Source organism: Channa argus, chromosome 1 (genome assembly GCF_033026475.1).
Source record: "Channa argus isolate prfri chromosome 1, Channa argus male v1.0, whole genome shotgun sequence".
Classification (NCBI taxonomy): Eukaryota; Metazoa; Chordata; class Actinopteri; order Anabantiformes; family Channidae; genus Channa; species Channa argus.
Genome location: NC_090197.1, coordinates 18031108 through 18057345, shown reverse-complemented (window position 1 = coordinate 18057345; position 26238 = coordinate 18031108). Strand labels below are relative to the sequence as shown.

The 26238-nt window shown below is 40.3% G+C and overlaps 2 long non-coding RNA genes across 2 annotated transcripts; both read left to right on the top strand.

Annotated features, from left to right (window-relative positions):
* The first annotated feature begins 7811 nt into the window (after positions 1 to 7811).
* On the top strand, positions 7812 to 10264 carry LOC137127235 (uncharacterized). The gene is made up of 3 exons (XR_010914397.1): positions 7812 to 7967; positions 8091 to 8144; positions 9346 to 10264. It is a non-coding gene; the product is annotated as an uncharacterized lncRNA (long non-coding RNA).
* A 144-nt stretch (positions 10265 to 10408) lies between these two features.
* LOC137127241 (uncharacterized) lies at positions 10409 to 20417 on the top strand. The gene is made up of 3 exons (XR_010914399.1): positions 10409 to 11747; positions 11829 to 12516; positions 19821 to 20417. It is a non-coding gene; the product is annotated as an uncharacterized lncRNA (long non-coding RNA).
* Positions 20418 to 26238: the final 5821 nt, after the last annotated feature.

The window sequence follows — 26238 nt, the reverse complement described above, 5'->3', positions numbered from 1 at the left end:
GGCCAGTTGTGCTTAAGCTTGTCCTTGTAATGGTTTTAGCCTGGTGCTGATGAGAAGCAAAGATTGGGGAAAAGGGGAGCCACTCATTTCATTTCTTTACACTTTGGGGGTCTACTGTAAGAGCTAAAGGCAGAACTTTCACAGCTATTGAAACCAAACAGAGGTGGCTTGTAATGTGTTTTTATTCTCATTCAAAGACAATTATAGTGAGTGCAAATGCTTTGGCGGTCTCTTGGTGGCTTAAGTCCCGAGTTTTATGTCTCCTGCCTCCACTTCCAAATAAAAACCATGTCCCTGAACCTTTGTGCAGTTACAGCAAGTTAAGAGTCTGAGACTATAAACTGCTCCATCCCCTGGAACACAGTTGTTTTGTTGCTGTGTGTGGCTTTTCAGACTTCTCCCTTGTCCAGAGAAGGTGGATTTTTTTTTTTCTTGGACACAAAGAAGCAGAAAAATGTTAACCCTAATTTTTGCACGCAAAGATTTAGGTGCAAAAGTTTGCATCACTGCAATTTAGTTTTTTATAATATTAAATGTATAACATATTACTCAATGCACATTCAGATAGTACAAATGTTCCTTTGTCAGAAATGAAATCTTTTTTAATTCATTTATTGTGGGACACCCAAATGTACCCAACTGTATACAGTACATTCATGTGACATACCTCTTCCCAGGTTATTTTTTACCAAATTGGTTTGACCTACTCACAACTGACAAGAGAAGTGATTCGCGACACTAAGGATGCTGACACCAAAATATCTCACCTTATTTACTTTGGAAGTGTTTATGTGTGTCAATGGCTCCTCATTTCCCTGCCTTCTACTCACTTATACACTCTCCGGAGCCCCTGCTGGGCTCATAGGTGATACAGACACATGGCTGCTACAGTTGCTGTTTTTGCAAATGTGGCTCTTTTGTTGTAATGTCTATTCTTACTCCCCTCTGGTCTCCACTCAGCTTTGTGTAAATGTCACTCTTTCCCAGTCGTTTCTCTTGGGTGCTGTGAATTTAGAGTTCGATCAGTTTCGCTGTCAGCGAAGTATCACTCAAATTCATCACAACAATAAATCATAGTTTCATGGGGTTTGGTGGGGTGGTAATACCACTTTTCTGAGTTCTCTTTATAACAATAACATCTGAATCAAACAATTGACTAATGCCACGCATGTTCAAGATTTAATTAGTCTCCTTGTAGTAGCTTTTTTATCTAAAGTGTGGTTTGAATAAAGAACGTCCATTCTTCTTTGATAAATAGTTTTCCCTTTTATTTTCAACTGAAAAATCAACTGAACTGAAAGTACTAGCCAGCAATTTCTTAAAGAAACTGAATTTTAACATTTATCTTTACACGATTCATCATTTACACTAAATGTTTAGTGTGCTCTTTTATTTTATTTATGGGTATGGGTCTGTACTATTGAAACTTTATTCAACTACATAGATAGATTTCTCTGTGTTCTATGACATGCTGAAACTTAATTATTTATTATTATTTAATTCTTAATATGCTTATTATTTCCCAGTGAAGCAATGTAGCTTAGCACTGTACTGTCTTTTCACACACACGGACCTTTTAAATTGATTCTTTGTCTACACAAACTCCTAACATATACAGTTTACGAACTTAGAACAAAAGAATAGCTGAGAAATGTGCATGTGGAGAAGGGAAAAGGTTTTTTAGAGACTTTTCTTGAATAATTAATGAAAATAACAATCTTCTGAATTTGTGTTGATTCATTTTCTGTCAAGTTACTAATAGATAAATGAATCGTTTCAGATCTACATATATTGTATTTTTTTGTTGCTATATAAATATGTACTTCCACTAACACTATGCTGGTGAGTCAACAGCCAAACCAACTAGCTTTAGCGTGCTGTCCTCAGAATTATGACTGTATTACAAAATTAATCTTTGTGGGTTATTATTGTTGTAATATCTCTGCCTTTTGCTGTAACCAAATGTGTGTTGTAAGACAGAGGAAGCATCGATAGCGGTTTGTTTACAGCCTCTCTCTGTAGACTTGTGGTTGCAGGTACCGATAATGGCTGCTAATTTCAAAGACCTTGCGGGATCTGTCCCTACCACAGCCTTCTGTTGTCCCTGTAGACCTTTGTGTGTGTGTGTATGTGTGTGCAAGAAGAGAGACAAAGTGAGCAGTTGGGTGATTAGCGTGTGTGTGTGTTTGTGTGTGTGTGTGTGTGTGGGTGTGTGTGTGTGTGTGTCTCTCTCTCAAGTGGGTTTAACAAGGATTTGGGGAGGGTGTGAAAAGCCCAAGCGACGCCTCACAGGAGGCAAGCGGCTGTTGGGAGAAGAGACAAGGCTGAAGCCTGGCCTGTAACGGAGAGGGCAAGACAGCACCAGGGGGCTCATCAAAGCAAATGCTGTGTTTTGTGTGTCCGAGTTTATGTGAATTTGAATTTATGTAGGCAACTTGAATAGTCGTATAACTCGAATATGTCTGCAATATTATGCACTGATGTATCCAACACCTGTATATCCCTCTCCAATATCCTCTCCAGTGCACAGGACAAGAACATGCACAGCAGGCAGTTATCCAACAGGACCAAGCCCACAACGGCTCCATCTCAGCCCTGGACTTCAGGGATATCGTGGTCACCATCCGGCCACACATGCTCACGCCCTTTGTGGAGGAATGCCTCGTGGCGGTGATTTTTTTGTTTTTTTTTTGTTTTGTTTGTTTGGTTCTGCGGTTTTCTCATCTATTTGTTTAACTCTTGTCCACAGAGCCAAAGACAGAATATTTGAAAATAGTGAGTTTGTCTGCTGCTTCGCACCTAGGAGATATTTTGACAAGAAAATGTTTTACAGTTAGATGATATTTAGCAGCACCAAATTGAAATGTTAGCTTATTGTAATATTTACATTTTACATGTTAGCAGCAGTTTGTCTAAGACATGACAAAAATGTATTTAAATTTATATTCATGACTTCTTAGCGATTCTGTGATACAATTAAATATGTATACATTAGTATGCACATCAAATGTAAGATGATGTACACTGGAACATCAAACACAAACAGTGATTTCTAAAGAGTGCTTTTATAGGCACTGTTTGGTACAGACCTGGATGCTGAAACCAACTAGCAAGCCTAGCAACTTTACAATAATGTTAAGAGCTAAAAGCTGAACTGTTTTCTCACAGCTCACTAATGTCTTTTTTTCTTCCCTGAGTGTGCGTCTTTCTCTCACAATCCCACAACTGTGGCTTTCCCTTTCCCTCCAGCTGTCTGTCTTTCATTTCTTCTTCTTCTTCCTCTTTACCATCACCTCTCATGTATCCTCTTCTTTCTTCCCTCCCTTCATTTTTTCCTATCTCTCTTTCTCTTGGCCACCACTTTTTCTGTCCCTCTCTTCCCTGTGTCTCTGTCTTTCTCCCAACATGTCATTAAGTCTAACCTCTCTGGCAGTGTCAAAGCCAAGCAGGCCAGCTGAATGGGGAGAGAGACAGAGATAGATGGTGACTGGAGCTTTACAGTCCATCATCTTTGCCTGTATGTTTGTGTGTGAGCAGCTGTGTGTGGACAAACTATTTGTTTTGAACTCTGAGATGTTTGTCTTTTTTTGTGTCTTGTCCTTTCTTTTCGTGTGTTAGTGTTTTTGTTGCGCGTGTGCAAGTCTTATGTCTGTGTCCATGTCTTGCCCCATTTCATAAACACCTTGTAGACTCTGTCATTTTCTCGCTGTGTTTACCTTCCCGACCAGACATATTGGTCTGCTGTTAGTAAACTCACTCACTCACTCACTCTCTCTCTCTCTCTCTCTCTCTCTCTCTCTCTCTCTCTCTCTCTCTCTCTCTCTCTGTCTCATTCTTTCTCACACACACTCACACACCCACACCCAGAGTATATTAAAAACCTCACAAAAACTGCAGATGCATTAAAGGAGGTATTATGGTGAAACACAAAAAGTGAAACAACAACCTTTAATTCACTCACCAAACATGGTAAATGATCAGCGGCACACTCTCCAAACCTATAAACTTATAGCGATGAACACATACAAAAGTGTCTCTCTGTTAAGGAAGTTTTATCCAAGCCAGAGCTTCCCTCCCTTGTTAAAAACAGAGAAGGCTGCAGGCAACCATTCTGCATGTGTCTGTAAAGCAAACAGTGCCATCTAGTGAAAGGAAGATCTACGTTTTCTTTTTAACAGCAGAGCCTCAAGGCTCATCTTATAACTCTTGCCATAACTACCTAAAACAGACAACAAAATAAAGGAATTGCAAGTTCAACACACTCATTTCTAAACAGACAGCATTTAGAGCTGCACCTTTTAGAGTGTGAGAGCCACATTTGATGAAAAGATGGAATCACGGGTCACATAAGAGTTTGTAGGCTTCCTGGATTTTCCTCAAGAGTATAACGTCTATTTTTAATTCCTTAACATTTTTTACTTTCTGTATTTTTGTAATTCCTCCACCTTTTAAAGAAAGTTAATTATTTTGCTTGAGTATTTTGCTATGATGTAAAAATATAATAATCACAGTGATTAACAAAAAGTTTGTCAAGATTTTCTCGTTACAATATCTAGATGAATCCCAAAGGATAAGGCTAAGACCGTGTTCGGTATTTGTAGGTTATTGAGTTGCTTGTTCTTCCTTGTCCAGGTTGTGGGGGCGTGCATGTCTCATTATATTAGTTTTACCTACTTCAACAGCTGTTGAACAACATGCTGTTCCTTAGAAAGATCTACAGCCTTCATCGAGAAGCTAAAGTCAACAAAGGGAAACAGGAACAATAGTCTTACGCAAATGTAAACTGTATTAACACAGTCAGCAGTTTTTGAACACATTTATGGGTTGTTCCTTGTAGGACACACATTCAAAACTTGTTTAAAATGTGTTTATTTGCTCACTTGCAAAATGTAATGCATTCCTGGCCTACAGGCAATATTGAATCTGTTTTCTAAATAACGTAGTTATCTCTGTGTGCGTGGAAAGGAGGGTGGAAACTTGTCTTTGTTTGGTTTTCTTCCTTCCCCGCGGCTTTTAAATGTGCATGCTGGATCCGACCCAGCACTTGTACTGTGTACTGACAATCCCTGATGGTGCCTTTGGTGTCTATTAGATATTGTGGCAGTGATCTGAGCATTGTTTTATTTTGCCTTGGATGCTTTTTTTTAACATATGTACAACTTACATATATATATATATATATATATATATATATATATGTTGTCTAATACAGACAAAATATTTGGATTACGTGATTATTCAGAACAACACTCACTGGATACTTCATCAGGTGCAATCTAATAAATCAGCTATGCCATGGATTTGTCTTTTACAAGGATGTCATTTCTCAGTTTTCAACTTAAATAGTTGAAAAATAGTTATGTGTTTTTTGCTAAGCTCATAGTGGAGCTATACTGTGGAGCCTGTTAATACACAGCGCTCCAGTGTACCTAATGAAGTGACCATTCTATAAACAGTATGTGCCCATTTCTTAGGCTGTGGTGTGGAGTTCAAATGAATCATTATTGCAGAGCAAAGTTGTAAAGCTATTGGGGAGTAAAATTTGTTTTGTCAGGAGTTTCCTTTTTCCTTTACCTTTTATCCTCATGGTTAGTTTGCCACACTTGTTGTCTCTCATTCTGCTCAACCCTTGGCAAGGAGCTAGTTGGCTAGTTCTCTGCCTTTCTTCCTTTCTCTCTTTTTCTCTGTGTTTTTTCCCTGTTTCTCCCTGTCTCTAGCTGATTGTCTTTAAGAAACCGTTCTGACCTCTCTCCACATAACCCAGGCCCTGAGACTTGTGATGCTATCTGAAACCTTATCAAGGGTGTGGACCATATTTGACTCAGACCAATAGCCCATACGCTCCAAAGGCAGTTTCCACCATGGGTACAATGAGGCTGGCCTTGGCTCGACCCACAGTGGCCCATAGCCAGCCAGACCTCCACAGCCACCACCCAACCACCCTCCACTCCCTGAGTCATTAAGACCTCCTTGGGGACTGTGAGTGCTTAACTCCATGTACTATTCATTGGACCACAAACACATACCGCATACACACCCGCATGTATCAAGTGTGTGCAAATTTTGCAACAGACTCTTCTCTAACATTTCTCACGTAAACAAAACATTCAAATGCATTAACACAGCTATGTGTGCACAAATGCGTAATAATCCAGATTGGTTCCGTATGTGCAACAAGGCCACTGTTTTTGCCTTGGGGACATCATTACAGTGCTTAACGCCTACACAAAAGTTGGTGCACACGTGTGTAAGTGATTGTGTGTGTACATGCACAGGAGACCTTTGCAGAACACACCTTTTTATTGAGCTGGCATCTGCAAAAGGCAAATCATGACTGTGCATCTTTGTGAGCAAGTTAAAATCAGGGGTGTGTGTGTGTTACAACGAGAATGTCTGTTGACCATATCTGTGTTGACTACCAATCAAGTCCAGACTGGAATGTCTCAGTAACCATTGAATGGATTAATATAATATTTTGCTATAATATTAATTTTAATAGTTTGTCATTATTGGGTAACATTTTAAAATTCGCCTAAATAGGCCTAAATGCTTACACCTTATAGGCCCTTGCTTTCACCATTGCTTTCATAACACATTTATAATGTGCTTTGTAATTGTGCTGTATAAATAATAGTTATTATTACTTTGAACAGACCTTTATTGGTCTGCACTTAATAACAGCAGATCACTACATTTCTTGACAAAGCATGATAGGAACAGAAATGTATTTTAAGTTGTTAGGTGTCTGGAAACATCAGCAGGATTTTTCCATGCATGTGTGAATGGTGACTACAGGTTACAGGTATACAAGTTATCAGCATCATGATCTGTCATCTCCCTAGACAGAACATTGTGTGTGTGGGTGTGTGTGTGTAAGAGAAAGAGAGAAAGAAAGATAGCATGCCTCAAGGGTAAGCTGAGCCTCATCAGGGTGAATGGCTCCAGTGTAGGACGACTTTGTCACAACCCCCGCTTGCTGATCTTTGAATAAAGCAGGTCAAACAATGCTGACTCCTCCACTGTAAGCCAGCCTACGGTCAACCTGTTCTTTATTTCACCAACAATAGACCAGGTCTTAAGTTACAGCATACTAAAACTGCCTCAAAGATCTCTAAAAGTTCATAACTCTATTGCCATATTTTCTATTGTTTTTTTTTTTTTCAGATGACTCCTCACTTGAAATATGCAACCAAATCACAGATAACTCAATAAAACACTAATATTCAACCAGCTACTGACAATAGGTTCTGCCTGGCACAGTAAAATAATCTTTATCCACCTACTTGAATTCAATATGCAGTTTCTATACTGGTTGCCTGAGATATTATTCCAGGTCATCCAGGCCTTGTACCAGCAACCAGCTCTCCATTGAGTCAAGCATGTTCATCATGGCCTTTTTATTTCATAGGGGCTGTTCTTTAATAGCTCTTTTTTTGTGTGGCATGACCAAGTAGTTAGTAGTAGCATCCAGATTGGTAATGTTGTAGTATCGATACTGTATGCTGAGGATGTATTTCTTTATCATGGCATAACTTGCAAATTTTACTGAAGCAGTTTGCAGCCAGCAGTTGGGATTAAAGTAGAGGATTAGTAGCAAATTCTCTATGGGACTAGTGAATACTGAATAATATTATACACATCCATTTGGATGTTGTACTGTGCTTCTATGTTTACAAGGCAACTGAGCCACAAAGCCAGTTTCTTTATTTGCCTGTCAGTTTACGGTCCCACACCCACTCATAGTCATGAGGTTTGAGTTGGTTTTTCCTTTGCAATAAAATATATCAGTTCAGGTGATTCAGGTGATAATACAGCACTGTCTGCACCTCGCTGAGGAGGTCCCTGTGACCCAGAACACTGGAGAAATTATGTACATCTTATCTGGCCTAGTAATACCTCAGTGTTCCCCTGGTTATGCTAGAGGAAGGGGCTGTCTCAGCTGCTTGGTCAGACACAGAGAGGCAGTGGTAAGTTATGTTTTCATTGTATAGAAATGTTATGTATTGTTGTATTTCTCCCATTTTAAAACCATATGCATATCTGTAAATGTTGGTTTGCATCTCATCAAGTTTGCTTTTCTTTTTGTAAAGGTATTTCGGGGAGCTAGTTTCGCCAGGTGACACCAGTTAGCTGGCTGACTTTGTGTGGGTAACACACAAAGACAATTATATATGCACACACAGGCAAACCTCTCAAAAACCTCAAAATCTAAAAAATATATATGTATATACATGTACGTGTTTTGATTTAATACCTGTATTTTGATAATGTCACTAATGTTTAAGGTATTACTTGCTTAATAGGTCTGGTCTAGTGGTGGATAATGTGATCTTTGAGGAAATAATCATAAGAAAAGAATCAATTTTAATATGATTGCCAAGTAGGTGGACACCCGATGTGTATTTCACTGACAACAAGCAAATTTAAAAGTTCAGAAGATTGCGACTAAGTTACAGTGGTAATGAAAGTATTATATCAAATGTGAATTTACAATACTTTTTTTTACTTTTCCTCAGCTAGTCAGGGAGTTGAGTAGTGTAAATCTATCCCACACTTTCCCCTACAAGCACACCTTTGGCCCCAGGGTTCATGACTCCGAGACAAGCACTTTCTTCCTTCTTTGTCAAACTTCTCTGCTGAGAATCACAAGAATTATTATTACCAGTGCCAGAGGTTCTCTTCCAGTCTAAACCCAATCCATATTCCTATTTATCTTAAAAAGGGGCATTTCCAGTCACTATGATCTGTGACACAAAACAACTGTATATGTTTCACATTCCCCTACTTCCTATGCGTCTGCTTCATGGCCTGACCATTGCACTCATAATTTCTAACCCCGGCCTGAGACACCACCTGATTATTATTTCTGAGCAATGGGATACTTTAATAGCCCTCTCCACTCCCCTTGATTGGAGACGCAAAAGATAATAGCCCCAATATTCAGGGGAGAGGGGTAGGGGGGGATTTGGTGTTCCCTGTTCCCTCAGCCTGGGAAATCTAGGACAATCATAGAGATCCACTGGAAAGGCAGTAGTTTTCTTTTCAAAGGTCAAATATCTTTGTTATACTTGGATGATGGTATAAAGAAGTGGAAGTTGTCAGCTCCTATACATCAGTTGTATATTGCAGTCATACCATGCACATGTGTGGATTAGTAAAGTACCACAATATTTTTACGTGGAATGATGGCAAAGTGTCCGTGATCTTTAGGTAACTTTAAACTGACAGATTGTGCCAGCAAAGGTCAGTCATTGGTGATGCTCGGCTAAAATATTATTACAATCCTGAGAGTTTTAACAACAATCCAAAGAAATCTTTCACTCGTCTCATTCTGCTCTTCACCAGGCATGTTGTTTTAGTGGATATTGAGAAAGCGCTCTTTTGGAGGAAGGAGCCCTGCACTAAAACTTGGCCGAGGTCCAGAGACAGGTACAGAATATGAAGACTTGTTGATGTGTTTGGTTTCCTCCTCCCCACTGACAGCTCTTATCTATCTAGAAACATTCTCTTGGGTTAGATGTCACTATGTGGATAACTAAGATTCATAATTAAACATAATCATGTCTCCTGTTTACATGTATACATGTATCCCTGAAACCAAGACATCAGTTTGATTTGGGATGTTCATACTAATGTTTGCATTTTAGTCCAAGTAACTTCCTAGAAAAGGTAGGACGTAAAAACTTTGTATGAGAAAATACTAGAACTTTCACTGACATGCGGTTGATGTCTTATACACACCACACACACAAAACTCACAAATTCGGGGAAATAAAGGCAAACAATACCATCCTCAAGAATGTTCCAACTTGCATCAATGCACCAACAATTTGTAAATAATGGCATGAAGTGATATAAAGATATATGGACAGCCAGACAAATGAGCAGAGTGAGTTTCCTTCCTTGAGATTTCTGGTCAGAGTTGTGTTGCCTGGTGGGTTCCAGCACTACAGTGAATGCTTGGCCAGGCCATATTGGAGCAAGCTTGGGCCAAAGGGGAGCAAGCAAAGGGGCCCAGCACTACACAGACGCCAGTCCCACCACAATGAGCCACTTTAGGCCCTTGTGGTTTGGCCTCAGGGGCTGGCCGCCAGCTAGCTGGAGCTCTTTCTCCTCATCTTTTGCTTGTTCTCTCCATTTCCTTTTTTGATCCGCTTCTCTTTCCTTCTTTCTGATTTCTCTGCATGTTTACTGATTTTCCTTCTCTCTCTTTACGTCCTGTTAAATTGTTCTCCTTTCTCCCTGAAACATCTCAGAAGTTAGTTTTGCCAGTTGTCTTTGGTGTTGATGCAGTATAAGTAAAAAATATGTAGTCTCAAACAAAGAACAAAAAAAGGGGGTGGGGTTGGGGGGGGGGGGGGGGGGTATATTGTATAATCAAGGCCAAAGCCCACATAACAAAGCACACCCGGGGGAAAACAGATGTTTTGTCTATGTCATGTGCATAGACTGTGCAGTGATCCTTGAGTTTCATGGTTGGATACTTTTACCTACCAATCAACTCACCATCAACAGGTGTACCAAATGGCTACCTGCCTACCCAATTTAAACTGTCCGTGATTTGTAAGTTCACTTGAGACTCTATTAATCTAATAAAAATACAAGGAAGTTTTTTCACTGACGAACTAGATTGTATTTTTGAAATATAAGCATAGTTTTACAATACAACATATTTTAAAAAAAGTTAAAAATAAAAAATGTAAAATAAAAATGTAACGTTAGTAAAATATTCAAGTAACGCCATTCTGGATTATTCCAATGTTTTCTTTGCAGAAATGCAGGTCAGATCTCACGGGCCCAAGCTCATGTCGGATGAACCGAGATGTAAATGTACCATTGATGTGGAGGCATATTGAGACTTTAGAAGGACATACGCGGCCATCAAGGCAAGGTCTTTTCCTGTAGTCAGTGGGTATAGCGGAATAATGCAACGACACAGCAGTGCAGCTGTGCTGGAGTGGCCGGCTGGCAGTCCAAATCTGTTCCCTATTAAAAATGTATGGTGCATCATAAAGAGATGGCATAGGGATATTGTGCCCTGCTATGTGTGTATCTGTATGCATGTCAGTATGAGCATGCCTACATACTTGTGCATTTGTTCAACCACTATGTATGTGTATGTGTTTATGAGTGGATAGGTCTAGACGTGTAACATAATCCCACCATGACACAGGCTTAAAGGTACGCGGCATTGCATGTAATGGTCATTGTCCTTCTCTGAACGTCCCTTGCCTGCCGGTGAAGACAATGTTAACAATAGTGACCATTAACTGTTGACAGCTGAAGCCTTACCTCCAGCAAGAATGAGGAAAATATTCCAATTGCAAAGCTACTAAAGTTTAAGTGATAGGAGAGGTGATGTAACAGTGGTAAGAATGGACACATTTTTTGGATGCAGGTCAAAATACAGTTGTACAAAATACAATTTAAATTGGCAGTCAAAACACTGCAAATGTGTAAAAAAAAAGATAACTTAGCATAACTTGTTTTTCTTGGCCCTCTAAAGAAATAGTCTTTACTCTTGTCTATGACTTTAACCCGTGCTCCTGGATGCTTTTTTGAGAGACTAGAATTGTTAAACAGTACAGGCTTGTCTATGTAAATTATCTGCATCACACATCGTTTGACCCTCAGACAGATCTGAGGAGGATGGCAGAGGTGGAGAAGGGTTTTGTATGGGCGTTGTTTCGACAGGAAGCAACCTCTGAGGAGGAATTGTGGAGTGGGGTAGGCCTTCATCCTGACAGGTAAAGACTCCCCTCCCCCTCAACCACACCCACATACACATACAGTATATACTTTCCACACTTCACCCACTGTTTTTACAGGGTCAAAAGGCCAGGATTGGGTAGACCAGACAACATAACAGGTACCTCAGGTGGACAACCCACTTTGGTCTTTGCACAGTGTGACGGACCACACAGGAATACCAATATCTCTTCAATTTTTGTTTTTATATCTTAAGCGACCATTACAAATCAGGTAATGTTAATATGTCAAAAGATAATACCAGCAGCTTTTTATAAACTGTGTGAATCTGACAGACAATAAAGCATTTTGGGGAGGGGCTTTGTTTAAATCAAAAACAACTCATTTACAGTAGTTTCCTATTCTGTCTCATCAACATCATTTTATTAAATGACCATTATACAGTATACCAAAGTCCACCATGAAACTGGGACTTGCTGTCAAACATTATCCAGCAGGTTTGACAAATGTTTTATTTAATAGCCTGTAATTTAGCTTGCAAGGTTGTAGAATTTGATGATTGACATGCAGTGTTTGATGAAACACAGTATTGAAGTATATGGACACTGTTATACAGCCATCGATGTCTGAAATCACCAGCCTGTAGTGCCATGTCTGCTCTGTTTTAATTCATTGTGTTCTGCTTTTGCACTAACATCTTTATTGTTTCTGATCCTCTATATAAGCAGCATCCAGGCAGAGACAGCTCCCACCCTGTCTTCATCCAGGAGTCCCACTACAGGTTCACCCTCAGCTCAGTGGCAGGGGGTAAGAGTCATGGCCCACTGGCTTCCTTCATACCTTTACCGCTCCACCCACCCACCTGCTTGCGTACCTACCTCTGCTGTCCACATAAGGAAAGGGTGAGAGAGAGGACAATGGCCCCTCTATTGCTCTTTCCCATGCTTACAAGCAATAGGACAGTCCACTGCTTAAAAAGAAGTACTCCCTCTCCTTTCTTTTTTGCTCACTCTCTCTCCCTTCTATCTCCTTCTTTCTACCACTCTCCACTAACCTTCTGTCTCACTCTGTCCTGTCTCTCGCCTCTGCGTGCCTTGGGAAAATTCTCTTGTGGTGATTCTTTTGTACCTGTGTGACTGATCAGAAAAGGGAAGATAAAGGTGGGGGTGAAGGGTGGTGCCAAGGCCTTGTGTTTGGCTCTAGACTCCCCACTGTTTTTCTGCTCTTCCTCCTCCCTTGCTTCATTCTTCCCTTCTCCTCCTCCTTCTATCTCAAAGGAGACAGCTTAATAAGGAGGTATGGGTCTGCCATCCCTTCTTCTCTCTCTAATTAAGTCTGTCGCCCTGGGTCGGTTCTTTCTGTTTGTGTCCGTCTGACGGGCCAAAGACACTGGGACTCAAAACACTTTGACGTTTTTCTTAACATTACTCCCACAGATTTCTCCTTCCTTCTCCTCTGCCTCTTCCTTTAAAAGGGTCACGTCACCAAAATTATAGAAACATTTTTGTTTTTTATCTAAAGTGTTATCTAGTCACGCAGATGACAGACCTGACCAAATTAGAACACTTAATCAACATCGTTACTTGCCCTTTATTTAGGTTATAAAGAAAAAGTAGTGAGTGATTAGCATTGTATTTTACAAACCTCTCATTGTATCTTCTCATGTATGTCAATGGGATTTTGCAAAGACAAATGTGTTTACCACTCACCTAGTTTAAATGCTTTACCATTTGCCTCAAAGTTAATAACATGTAGTACAAAACAAAAAAGTACTTCCACTGAGTTTTATGGGTCAGTTTAATACATTACAAATATATAGATTCTAATGCGTGGAATAATTTTATCATTATTATAATACATTAGCATAGTTTTCTGTTGTTCATCTCTGTTGAAGATGTAAATATTGGATATGGCGAATAGTTGACATTTTGTTAAATACTCTCCCTTCAATTAGTTGCCAGCATATTGATTATTAGATTTATACAACTCTAACACTTTTAAGCTGTGAGTTTATGATGTTGCCTCCTGTATCCAGTTTGTGACAGTATTGATATTTTTCTGTAACTCTCAGGCAAAAAACACAAAAACATTGAGTATTTTTCTGAAAATGTAAAACTGTTCTTTGAAAGTTCTTTGAAATGGTGGTATGCTTTATACCAGTAAAGTGAAAATATGTGTTAAATTGAACAAAGAATACCCTTATAACAAGTGAGCAGAATCTAAATAAGCTGTGTTTTGTAGCTGTGGGTGCCACAGCAGTCTACCCCATTGATCGGGTGATGACGCGCATACAGAACCAGAGCAGAAGCGGCTTCCTGGAGTGTGAGCTCATGTACAAAAACAGCGTTGACTGCTTGAAGAAAGGGGTGCGCTATGAAAGCGTATTTAGCCTTTTCCAAGGTATTATATTGTTACACTTACTTTTTGTGCAGGAGTGTCTAAAATCCACGCACATTTAGTTCTGCCTAGAAATGACTGCAAACATTACAGTTTGCTCCATATGCTCCATACTGCATTCATTTCATAGTGAAGCTACTACTGTTGCTTTTGCTTCATGGAATTGATTATATTATTGATAGTGGCTACTAAGGTCAGATTTCAGGAGTAGTAGTGCACAGGTAATAAAATTCACAAAACAGATTTTGAAATAAAAAAAGCTGACATGAAAGAATAAGCCAGTAGCAGAGGCAATAAAAGAGAAGGGAACCAAGAGGAGAAGAAAAGTGTAGGTTGGACAGGAGGGCGGTGCGAGTTCCCCTCTCTTGACCTGCCTTCTTTGAAGTGTTTACCGGCAGGCAGGGGACTTTCAGAGAAGGACAATGACCGTCACACGTAAGGCCGCATACCTTTAGGCCTGTGTCACGATGGGGTTATGTCGCACGTCTAGACCTATTCACTCATCTAAACACATACATAGACATTGAACAGATGCACAATAATGTAGGCAAGCACACAATGACATGCATACAGGTACACACATATCAGGGCACAACATCCCTAATGAATACCTGCCCTGTCTTCAGTGACAGGTGTTAGTGTGTATGTGTGTACTGTTGGGGTCGGATTGAAGAAGGATGAGAAATGTTCCCCTAGAACGGTGATGGGTCCTTTTTAAAATCCCCCTCAGTTTGATTGACATCCCTGTGCTCCTAAGAGAAAACTTGAATGCTTGAATTTCTGTGGGAAACACAAAAGCCATAAAGAGTAGAATGGCTTCACAGACACACAAACTGACAGGTCTGGCTCCAGATAGATGCCTAGACAGGTATCCTGACAGCTAAACTATAGTTATGTAATATAAGTTCAAAATGCCTGCACTGTCTGAGCGAAACATTTTAAATTAGCAGGACAAAAATTGGCTTTTGCACGTAGTCCCTAATATTCTATGTTGAAGGAAATATTTAGCCATAAAAATATTACTTTTGTTAACTTTCTGTTATGAAATGAAGGCTGGTCTTTAACACAAGTTTCAAGTCAAGTATATGATTGTTTGCGTGCGTGTGTGTGAGGCCTTGCTATTCACACACTATTGTAGATTATTAACTGGGTTTGTAACTTTAAGGAGGTGTGTGTGTGTGTGTTCGTGCATGTGCATGCGTAGGGGACCGGGTAGGGGGCCAAGTTTCATTGTACTCTGTTGTGATTATTTTGTTTATTTTTATCCAACTCTAGGTTGTAATTGAGGTCTGCATAAACTTTTGCTTGGTTTATTTTATACCCTGCCCTTTTTTCCTATTCTGGGAAGCAGTTTCTCTTCATCCTCTCTTTACCCCTACTTCATCTCTCTCTCTCTCTCTCTCTCTCTCTCTCTCTCTCTCTCTCTCTCTCTCTCTCTCTCTCTCTCTCTCTCTCTTTTGTTGCCACTCTGATGTCCCCACACTCCACATCAATGGATTTCATAATGTAATGGGACATCTCACATGGTCTGACACATGGAGCAGCCACACTTCATGTGGAGCATGTAGAAGTGATGTGTGTGTGTGCTTGAGTGTTTGTGAGTAGGGGTATGAGGGTACTACTTTTTTCCTCCCCTAATCATCTTGTCGTTTCCAAACGATAGGTCTCGTACCACAGCTACTGGGTGTGGTGCCCGAGAAAGCCATAAAGCTCAGTAAGTCACTGCATTAGAAAATTCACAGACACATGCATGTAGGTTCCTACAGACAGAGCTCCATGGATGGATTCTATAATACTACTACTATGAATGTATTCATTCATACATTGAAGTAATAGATGTGCAAGTGTGTATGAAGCTACAGATGGTTATTTATGAATAGATGTATGAAACTACAGATGGTCAATTTTTTTAATATTCATCCTTTTTTCCCCATAAAAATCCCAAACATGGAGCCTCCCTTTCCCCCTCTTCACCTCCGGGCTGCTCAAAGTGCACTGTGAAGAAATGATGCTGTGCAGTGTACAGAAGTGTACTAAAGTGTGTACAGTGTGTTTTAAAGCAGCATACATCTTTAACTATGTTTACTTGTTTACTCACTGCCGCCCCTCTGACAGACATGGAGCTGTTTAGAGGCCAGAAGTCGCTGTTTGTTGATGGAACCTGTAGAGATCACATACAAAAAAGTAAACACACCCACTGTACATGCTTGCAGGAGTGTGTGCATGTATGACAAACAGAAGATCATACAGGTGCGTGAATGCACACACAAACAGAGGAGATGAAGATTGACAGCAGCTGCTACCTGAGACCCCACCTCAAACAGCCTGTTACCTGCTTCCTTTTCCTACCAGCATAGTTTTTGATCATTGAGCTGTCACAGTCTACCTTAAATACATGTATGCGCACACACACACACACACACACACACACACACACACTCACACTCACAGTGAGTCCTCCAAAGCCAGCAGCTTTAGCCTGAGCAAAAGAAAGAAGTCTTTCACTCAAGCCTCTTTTGATGCTGATCACTAAAGCAAAGTATTTCAGGATACACAAGTCGTTATGGGTTTAGCACCGTTCAGGCACATTCAGTTGACCTTATTTTTTTCTGCGAATATTTTTAAGAAATGTTTTAGCACAGTACATTTGCTGTAACTTCAACTTTTGAATAGGGTTTTGCTTTGTTTAAGAGACAGAAGTGAATAAATACACTAACCCCAAAAATGTTAAATGTACCAAAAAATGTTGCACCGTACTGTGTGTGAAAAGTAGGGGTTGTCCCTTTTTTATACAACCCATATGGATTGAGAAGCAGAACCATAAAAGAGGCAGAGGATAAATGTAGAGAAGAGTGTGGATGGATGGATTTTTCTCTCTTCCTGCGTGAGCTGTCGTGACAGCTCCTTTCATCCTGGCTGAGGCCCCGGTGTTAGTGCTGGCACTGCACTCTGCCTGCCACTTTATCTTACACACACACACACACACACACACACAAACACACACACAAACACACACACACACACGCACACACAAAGAAGTCGAACCCTCCTGAACCCTGTTTTAGTGAGGCTCCAGCCACAGCACATGAAATCTGTTTATATCATTTGGTAGCTGTGAAAGTGTTGGTTTGCACCACAGTGTCAGCGTCAGTTCCACAGTCTATAAAAGAACAAGAAACAGAGAACAGTAGATTAGTAATGTTACTGTACATGTTCACTTTCAGTGTAGTAAACGTAACATGTCCCTGTGCAACATCTTTATCTTCTCCCGTTTTTGCCTCATGCTTTCCCTGCTGCTCTTATTTTTTTCGTTTCTTGCTTGCCTTCTGCCTCTCTGCCTTATTGTCTCCTGGTGCTCATCTGCCCTCTAAATATGCTCCTCATCTCCTTCCACCTACCCTCACCTCTATTCACCATCTCTGTCTCCTCTCACGCCCACCTCTTTCCCTCCCTAAACCTATGGCTCAGCACAACATTAAGCTTTAGTGCATGGTGCCAGTTTCTAATGATTTTTCTGGGAAGAACGGCATGCTCTGTTGACTGACTGAGCTGGCTGGATGCTTATCTGGCAGTTACTGGCCTGCATTTTAGGCCTTAAGTTACACAATATACTTACTGGGTCATTGCTGACCGGGGGAGTGGTCCAGAGTTGAAATACACTAACACTTTGTTCGTTTTGATTGCAAGTGTAACATAGTTTGCATGGTTAGTTTAAGTCTTTGTAATGGGTTTCTTTTTCAGGTCTGATGGGAATTATGAAAACATTATCGGTCGATCTAACACATGCACACACTCATACTTGTTGCATATGTAGCATGAAGGCTATTAAGTGCAAATGAAAGTGTGGTTATTATTTATGGCTAGTGGGTAATGTTTTTAGCTCCTGCTAATCTCTTCAATGACCTACGTGAGTGTTTGTTTTTTGTGTGTTTGTGTTTAGAGGGGATCCCTAAAGTTTACTAAGCTCTCTTTGCAGTACACAGGCGCACACACTGTCAGGAGCTGTGATGCGTGCATAAGGCGCTGATGTCCCAGGTTTCTAAGGATCACCTTGCCTTGTAATTACTTTGGAATCATCAGAGAGCTGCCAACGCTGTCACTCCATAATCACAACCCTCAACCTCAGCCTTCCTTTACTTCCCTTGTTTTGACTACTTCTTTCTCTGTTTCTGTCTCACTATCTTTCTTGAGCTCATTAGTTTTCTGTTTATTTGTCTGTTTTTTTATTTTCTCTTCGCCTCCCAGTATTTGCTGGTTGTTCAAAGTTTCTCCAGAGTTATTTTGCACATTTAAGAAGGAATGTGGGTTGGTCAAGTGCCCAAACAAGCCCTGCACTGTCATTCTTTTTATCTTGTGTTGTCAGATCTAATTGTCAGCCCATCTCTCTGAACAATGTTGTTGTTTACTCTCATTGAGTAAACAGTATCTTCATCTCCTCCATCGCCAGTCTCCTCAGAATCTAATTGAAGCAGCCAGCACTGCTAGGGTCTGGAGCTAATACTCTCTTAATGCTTGCACTATTAGCCAGCATGTAATCAACTAGATTATTTCCATAAAACAAGTTATAAAGACTTAGCTGTGAGCATGTAGCAGCTTTGGAGCAGCAGCCTTCCTGCTATAGACAGCCGTGTGTTGGGACTGGAATAGAAGCTGTAGCTGACTACATTCTGTGTTATTTAAAAAGCGAGTGCACACACCTTCAATGAGATGATTATGAGCTGTGTCTTTCCCTCCTCCCTCTCTTTGGGCAATATAAGGCAACACTTAAAGCTCTGGGACTTTTTGCTCATGTTTCAGATCGGAGCTTGATGTCTTCCCGTAAAACAAGAGGCAACAAGCACAATCGATCATTCATATGAAGCTAATGAAGGAGGGGGAGAAAATGACAGAAACAACAACAAACAGACCAGGCCGATTTAAGACAGAAATGGTGCCATGGCAACCGATTGCTATCTAATTGCGATGTGCTGCCCTTTGCGTGTAGCTACAGTAACCACTGGCAACCGTAGCAAGAGAGACAGTATTAGAGAACATGAGGGAGATTGTTTGAGAGGAGTTCAAAGAAAGAAACCGAGTCAATCCTTAAAAGATGGTTAGAGCAAGAGAGTGAGACAAACAATGAAACAAAAAGGAAAAATGCAACACAGAAGTCAGAAAAAGCCCAGTTTCCAAATAAAAACCTTTAAATGGCCTAAACATTTCTCAGCACTAGAAGCGTTCTGGAAATGCCATTATGTTTCCCGACTAGACACTGCTGACCATTTGTCTTGCCACAACTCCACCACAGCAGCTGCTTAAAAGCCCAACCGACCTGAATGGCAAAGGGACCAGTTTGAACATGCTGCCATATTGTTGCCCTCCCCTCACAAGTACAGGCTTACAGAATGTTGTGAAGTGAGAAGTTAGCGAGGAAAAAGAGCATCCCCGCAGGGTCCGTGTGATGAAGAGAAACAGCTGACAGACTCTGCATCAGCTGGATTTCCCGGTACTCTCCTGTACCCTCCTCCTTTCCATATGTTTATTTTGCCGCTGGCTGCTGAGGTTGTACTATTGTTTAGTTACATCACTTGTCTTGTGCATTTTGTGCATTATACAAAATCTCATGAAACACAGACAACATTAACACAGAAAGTTTGTTATTTGCTGCAATCAATAAGCATTTTTTCTGTTCTTGAAGTTGATTGTATTGTTGTATTGTTTTGTCTTTCCTCTAGGCTGCTGGCTCCCAAGGGATCTTCACCGAACCTTGGGGGTAATAAAGATCCATCTGCAGGTGGCAGAAGAGGTCACCCAGGCACTGGGGGTCAGTGTCCTGTTCGTCATCACGATTTTAGGCTTCTTTAGGTTTAGAGGTGCATCTGTGGGTCCTCACACACAATGTAAGCGGACACTGGGGACGAGCTCCTGTAGAGCTGTATAAATTCATGCCTGAGCAACACATTATCATGAATTTTACTTGACAGTTTGTTTAATATATCTGCAATGTTTATAGAATGACACATATTGTAAAGGTAATTAGAAAAGTGTAGTTTCCCGAATAATCATTCAGCTTCTTTATATGCATGTATTTGAAAAAAAAAACAAAACAACTAGTTCACTGTACTTCTTTATTTAACTACTTCTGATGTGATTCTTGGTGTCAATTTTAAGAAATATTGTTTAGCAATATTAGGACTGACACCACTTTCAGACACAATTTTGTTTAGTTGAGCTCTTTAGTTTGAACACTGAAATGAACGTCCTTGTTCTGTGCTATTTAAACTTATGGCTTTATGGCTCTTCCTTTTTCTGAGAGATTGCAAAATATCACAGTGACGCTAACATTGATGAGGTGTGTTGGGTTGATATTTTGTATCTATATCATAAAGTGCTCTGAAGGATTATATCAAGATGATTAAAATATGTTTTAAATTCATATGAAACCTGTAACAACATTTTTGTTTTATGTCAATCTGTCCTTCTGCCTGAACCCAGCCAGACAACGTTTTTTCTGTTTCATCTCAACTAATTTGTCATCAGTCTTTTAATTCTGTCCCAGAAATTATGATAGGAGTGTTTAGGATGTTTACTTTTTAACAATTAGAACCATGGTCCTGAAAAGGCAAAGAAAAGAAAATTGAGACAAGACAATATCTACTTTGATTGTAGATGGTGTGTGTGTGTGCGCATATATATATATATATATATATATATATATATATATATATATATATATATATATATATATATATATATATATATATATATATATATATATATATATATATATATATATATATATATATATATATATATATATATATATATATATATATATATGTGTGTGTGTGTGTGTGTGTGTGTGTACATATATGTAATTGCCCTACCATAGCGAAATGTCAAATGAGTGCCTCTTGTCGAGTATTCATTCCGTTGTATTTTTACCTGCCTCACAATTTCACAACAATCCATTATTTGTCATCATTGTCATTACTAAATCATATGTGATTTTTCTATTAACTGTTCTACAATTATACAGCATTTCATATGACAATTCCATATGGTCTCCTGTTCAGAAACAAGGAAAGGCACAGATTTTGCAAAAAGCTATATTTAACCTTAATATCCATAATTGGTATTTTTCAATGGTACAGGGCTAAACATTACAGTGCACTGATTGAACATATTAGGTTTGTGTGATATTATGCAACAACACATTGTAAAGCAGCCATAAAAGATTACAGTGTCCTGTTTGGCCTTAATTTAGGAATATTATTAGGAATTTTGTATTAGTATTTTTATATCTTTCTTAATAAGTCATACTAAGAAATTATGACTTCCAATATCAATCAGTTTGGCACAACAACACTGCGCTGGGTGCTGCCCTTTGGATAGAAGAGCTGCAGGATCAGTGAATGAGCTGAGGCCTCTGCTAACATTAGCAGTTTAACAGGCTAGACGGGGACATTAGTCCTCAGGGTGTAACAGAGCATGTCTAATTAAATTACACAAATAAGTCCTAATGGAGCTTGGCAGGAGAGAGTCTGCTTTGACTGTAAACACAATCAACTGTGAAAATGTCAGTCTCATACCTGTGGTTGTATTAATTTGCCTCATTTTACTTAAGTAAGATGATGGCTTTAATGTTGTCAAATTCCAAGCGGTGAACAATTTTCAATGAATATCTAGCTTTTCTTGGACAGGACTTACATTTTGATAGATTGCTTACTATGTACTTCACTAGACCCTGATTTGTCCCTGTCTGTTGAAGTGACCACCTGTCAGCACACACAACTTCCGTGTAAACCTTTAGGTTCCGGTTACAAGGCTGTAAAATTGTATGGAACCGACTTTTTCTTTTTTTTTCTTTTTCTTTTTTTCTTCCTGTATTCATGTCTACCTGTGGTTGGATGCTCACTCCTAGTAAATTACAACCGCTGGAAGTGTGTGTGTGTGCGCGTGTATGTGTGTCCATACAGCTACTATCTGTGAGAATGGTGCATTAGCCAATAAGTGTGTGTGTCTGTGTGAATGCGTGCATGCTCCTGCTTGCATGTTGCTGTCCATCACCTGGTCTATGCACAGAGAGGAGGTAAAGTGCATTGAGAAAGCAGTAGCAGTGTTAGTGTTGGAGAGGAGGAGGGGAGGAGACGAGCTGCAGCCTGCAAGCCCCAGACGGGCTGGCTCCGGAGGGGCTGCACCCAAGCACAGAGCTGCCTTTGTCAGTGTAATTATCCTGACGCTCACCCTCCGCTCGTGCAGCTACCGGTTGGTAGGGTGGCTGACGCTCTAGCGCCACCATTCATCACTGGGGGAAAGTTGTCATTGTAGGGTTATAGATAATGTTTCACCTACAGTATATGATGTCATTTTGTTTTACCTGAGTGCTGAAGTCCATCTAAGGTCTGTTCTTGCTAAACAAAATCAAAGAATTGATTTTCACCTTGGTGTTTAAAGGATTCTTTACACCCACTGTCACTCAGCTGCAGCTCAAGTACATTATTTAACCAAACATCATTACCGTGATGTTAAGGGCTGCTACTCCCAGTCCCTGTGATGCTGCTTGTCTGTCCTGCCTCGATAGATAGAATCTCCCAGCTTTCAGCAGCTGCCTGGGCCCCAGCCAGTAAGCAGAAGGGACAGGCAGACCACAGTGCCACAGGATAAAGAGGGAAAGAGACAGCCCAGGTATCTGCCAATTCTTTCTGTGTGTGTGTGTGTGTGTGTGTGTGTAAAAGGATTATCCCATCGGAGTTAAATGAAGCTTATCCAAAACAGAGAGGCCCTGCAAATCTCTATAAATGCCTTCTGTTGACTGTAGTTGTTGTATCAAGAAGGTGGCAGCAGGCCAACAGTCTTGAAATACAGCAGAAAACTCAATAAGCTTGATGATACACTGTTGTTTACAGTGACAGACAAGGAGCCATTTTTGTCAGCAAGACTGACTTTTTCTCTATTTTCCCACTGTTGTTTTGTGTCAGCTATAGTTTTGGATTTGTCTCCTCCACCTGCTGCTGAGGTAACAAATTGATGGCATATGGTGAAACTCAGCCATAGAAGTTCCAAAAGTCTTTTGGATGTAGTTTCTTTGGTGGTAGCTTCAGTTGATGCTTGAACTTCGGGTTTGTGAACAGACAGTTGAAATTTCATATTGGGGCTTGAAAAAACAATCAGAAGTCACGGTTTGAATCCAGTAAGCTCCATCACATTGTCTAGGCTGCCCTTTCTGATTAGTCCTGTCTGAAAGTTTAACTCTTTACCGAACTTTATGACCTAAAAAAATATTTACTTCCCCTGCTTTGCCCACAGGGTTTACTGATGTGAGCATGGGGTCAGACTTTGTCCAAGATGTTGACCAGAGTGAGGCCACCAATAGCACCTGTCTGGACTGTACTGTTTTGAACTGATCCTAAATCCAAAATGTTTAGAATTTTTATTAAATAGATACTAATTGCTATGAAACTAATTGTATTAATCTATCTCCAGCGGTAAATGGTATGGCACTTTAAAATGTTGCTCCCCTTGGGAGCAACCTAGGGTTCAGTATCTCATCTAAGGACACTTTGACATGTAGTCAGGACCAGGGATCGAACCACTGACCCTTTGGTCCGTGGATGACTGCCTTACCAACTGTGCTATAGCCGGCCATCCCATGATGTAATAATTTTTCAATTGGACTCTTCTATTCTCTACATCTTATTTGTTCAAATGATATAACCCATGTTGCATTTTATTAGTTCAGCAAGACCGATCATACCTATAATTCTCTTTTGAAAATACAGTGTTTATTAAAATATCAGACCGCGCACAGTGAGCCAGACAAGTCAGTGGTCTCTGATGCAATGTGCAGAGTCTTGAAGTTTATGAAATAAAATCTTTGGTCCAAGTCCAGGTTTGAATCAAGTGTAGGAGCAGGTCTCACTCTTCTCTCGCCTCAGACCTCCACAGATCTGCAGTAACAGTAGCAGAGCTCAGACCCTGGAAGCCATGCAGCCTCCGACCGCAGGCTCCATGGCGGTAGCTGTTAATTAGAGTGCTGCTTAGTGATTGGGGCCTGGGGTTTTGGAGCTCTGCTGCAGGGAAGCGTCTCTCATGCCTGCCAACCAGGCCAACAGGGAAGCTTTCCAATCTTAAATATATTGTACATGCCCACATACATGTATGTAAGTAAGTACATAAATCTGTTTGGTAATAGTTAATACATTTGAACAAATGTATTTGTTTGAACAAAGGTAAATCTAAATCTATTGATGACTTAACAGCTTTATTCTTCTAATTTAATATTACAGTTAGTCTGAAGAAAGAAAATAATAAAAGCACAAAAGCAGGACAACATGGAAAAATTAATAAATCCGGTCTCATTCCTCCATTTTTTTACTCATTTTTCTAACCACAAGACTGGCAGCCATGGTCCATAGACTCCAAGCTGCAAGGAGCCTCGTGATTTCTTAATTTCTTTTTTCAACACATTTATCATCCCTCTTTCACATATACAATATTTATCAGCGGTTGCAGCATTCTGGCAATTAGTGTTTTACAGTCAGTACAGGAAATTGAATTACATGCTCAGTTTGTACAGCATTATTTAACCAGGCATTATTATAGTCTGTGAAGATCATGGCATTGGCCATCTCTAACTCACATTAGCGCTTCGTGTGAGAAAGCTGTGGAGTGTAGGGAATATCCATGTTATTCAGTCTGACTCTGTGTCAATACTCAAAAGACAAAGAGTGAGTCGTTTTATCCCTACGGTCGTACTGAATTAATTCAGCTAGGATAATATTTGGAAGATTTGTAAGAAATGTTAAATAATTGACAATTGCTGCGCTGCAACTTGTCTCCTCACATCACCCTCTTCTAACTTTTTTGAGATGTGTTGCTGCCATTTAATTCAAAATAAGCTGATATTGTCCATGAAATTTTAAAATGTCTCAGTTTTGTAAAATAATCTCAGTTTTTATATAAAATGTGGGTTGATGAGATTTGCAAATCATTGCATTTTGTTTTTACTTACGTTTACACAACCTCCCAACTTTTTGGGATTCGGGGTTGTATTTTGCATGGTTAGTGTTCTTCGTTTTTTCCTTTCTTTTCTTCCCTCCATTAACTATTGTCCTCCACATCTCAGAACCCCACTGGAAGCCTCCTTTCCTTTCCTTTCCATTTCCTTTCCTTTCCTCTCCTCAGTTCAGTGCAGGTGGTCATTCTCCGCTGGGTGCCAGTCTGCTACCTAATGCTGAGTTGATCAGGCTCGCTGAATAGCTCGTTTGGCCGTTACAAAAACCAAGAAGTCAGAGTAAATCGCCAAGAGAGCAGTTGATGGTAATGACCGAGCCATCAATGATTGAGCCCATTCATGGCTGAAGTGGCTGGAGTGGAGGCTTTGCAGTCACTCCCTTTAGTCAGCCAGTCACTTTCAGCAGCACACGGGGCACAGTGTGCATTGCTCTCATTACCGTCCATTGTCTGGCCCCTTTCAAACTGCTGTAAGAAAAGTGGGAGAGAGGGGAAAGGAAGAAAAAAGGTACAGATTAAATAATGGCCTCGCTGGTGGTATGGATTGTTTGATAGTGGAGTGATAGGAACTGGCCCCTACTTGTGCATAGTGTATGCATGCGGCAGGCTTGTTGCAGGATGGTCAACATCCAAGATCACGTGTTTTAAAAGAAGGAACAAAGAATGCTAAAACCACTCTATCAGATGCACTTACCATGATATGCCAGATTTCAGTTTATCACTGATAGCGGCTTTCTACAAATCATCTCATTTGTTTGGAGCTGATTTAATATTTATGCTCTATTTAGAATCAAACATCCAACTGTTTAAAAAAAGAAGTGTCATGTGACTAAACAGCTCTCACTTTCTTCTCTCCAGGCATGCCAGCAGCCTTTCTGGTGACCCTCGCAGATGTGATGGAGACCAGGCTGCGGGTGGTGGCGCATGCCAGTCAGACCATCTAAGAGTTGCGTAGTGGACTGCTTCTGGAACATCGTCTGAGAAGAGAGGCCCAGCACTTTCTGGACGGGGAACTGGTGATACAGTCACATGGGTGAGATATCTCACGGCTAATTTATACTGGTTAAAGCTTTAAAGACAACATTGGCAGTTTTCTGTTCAGCTGCCCAAATCCTTTGCAGACCCTTCTAATGTCCA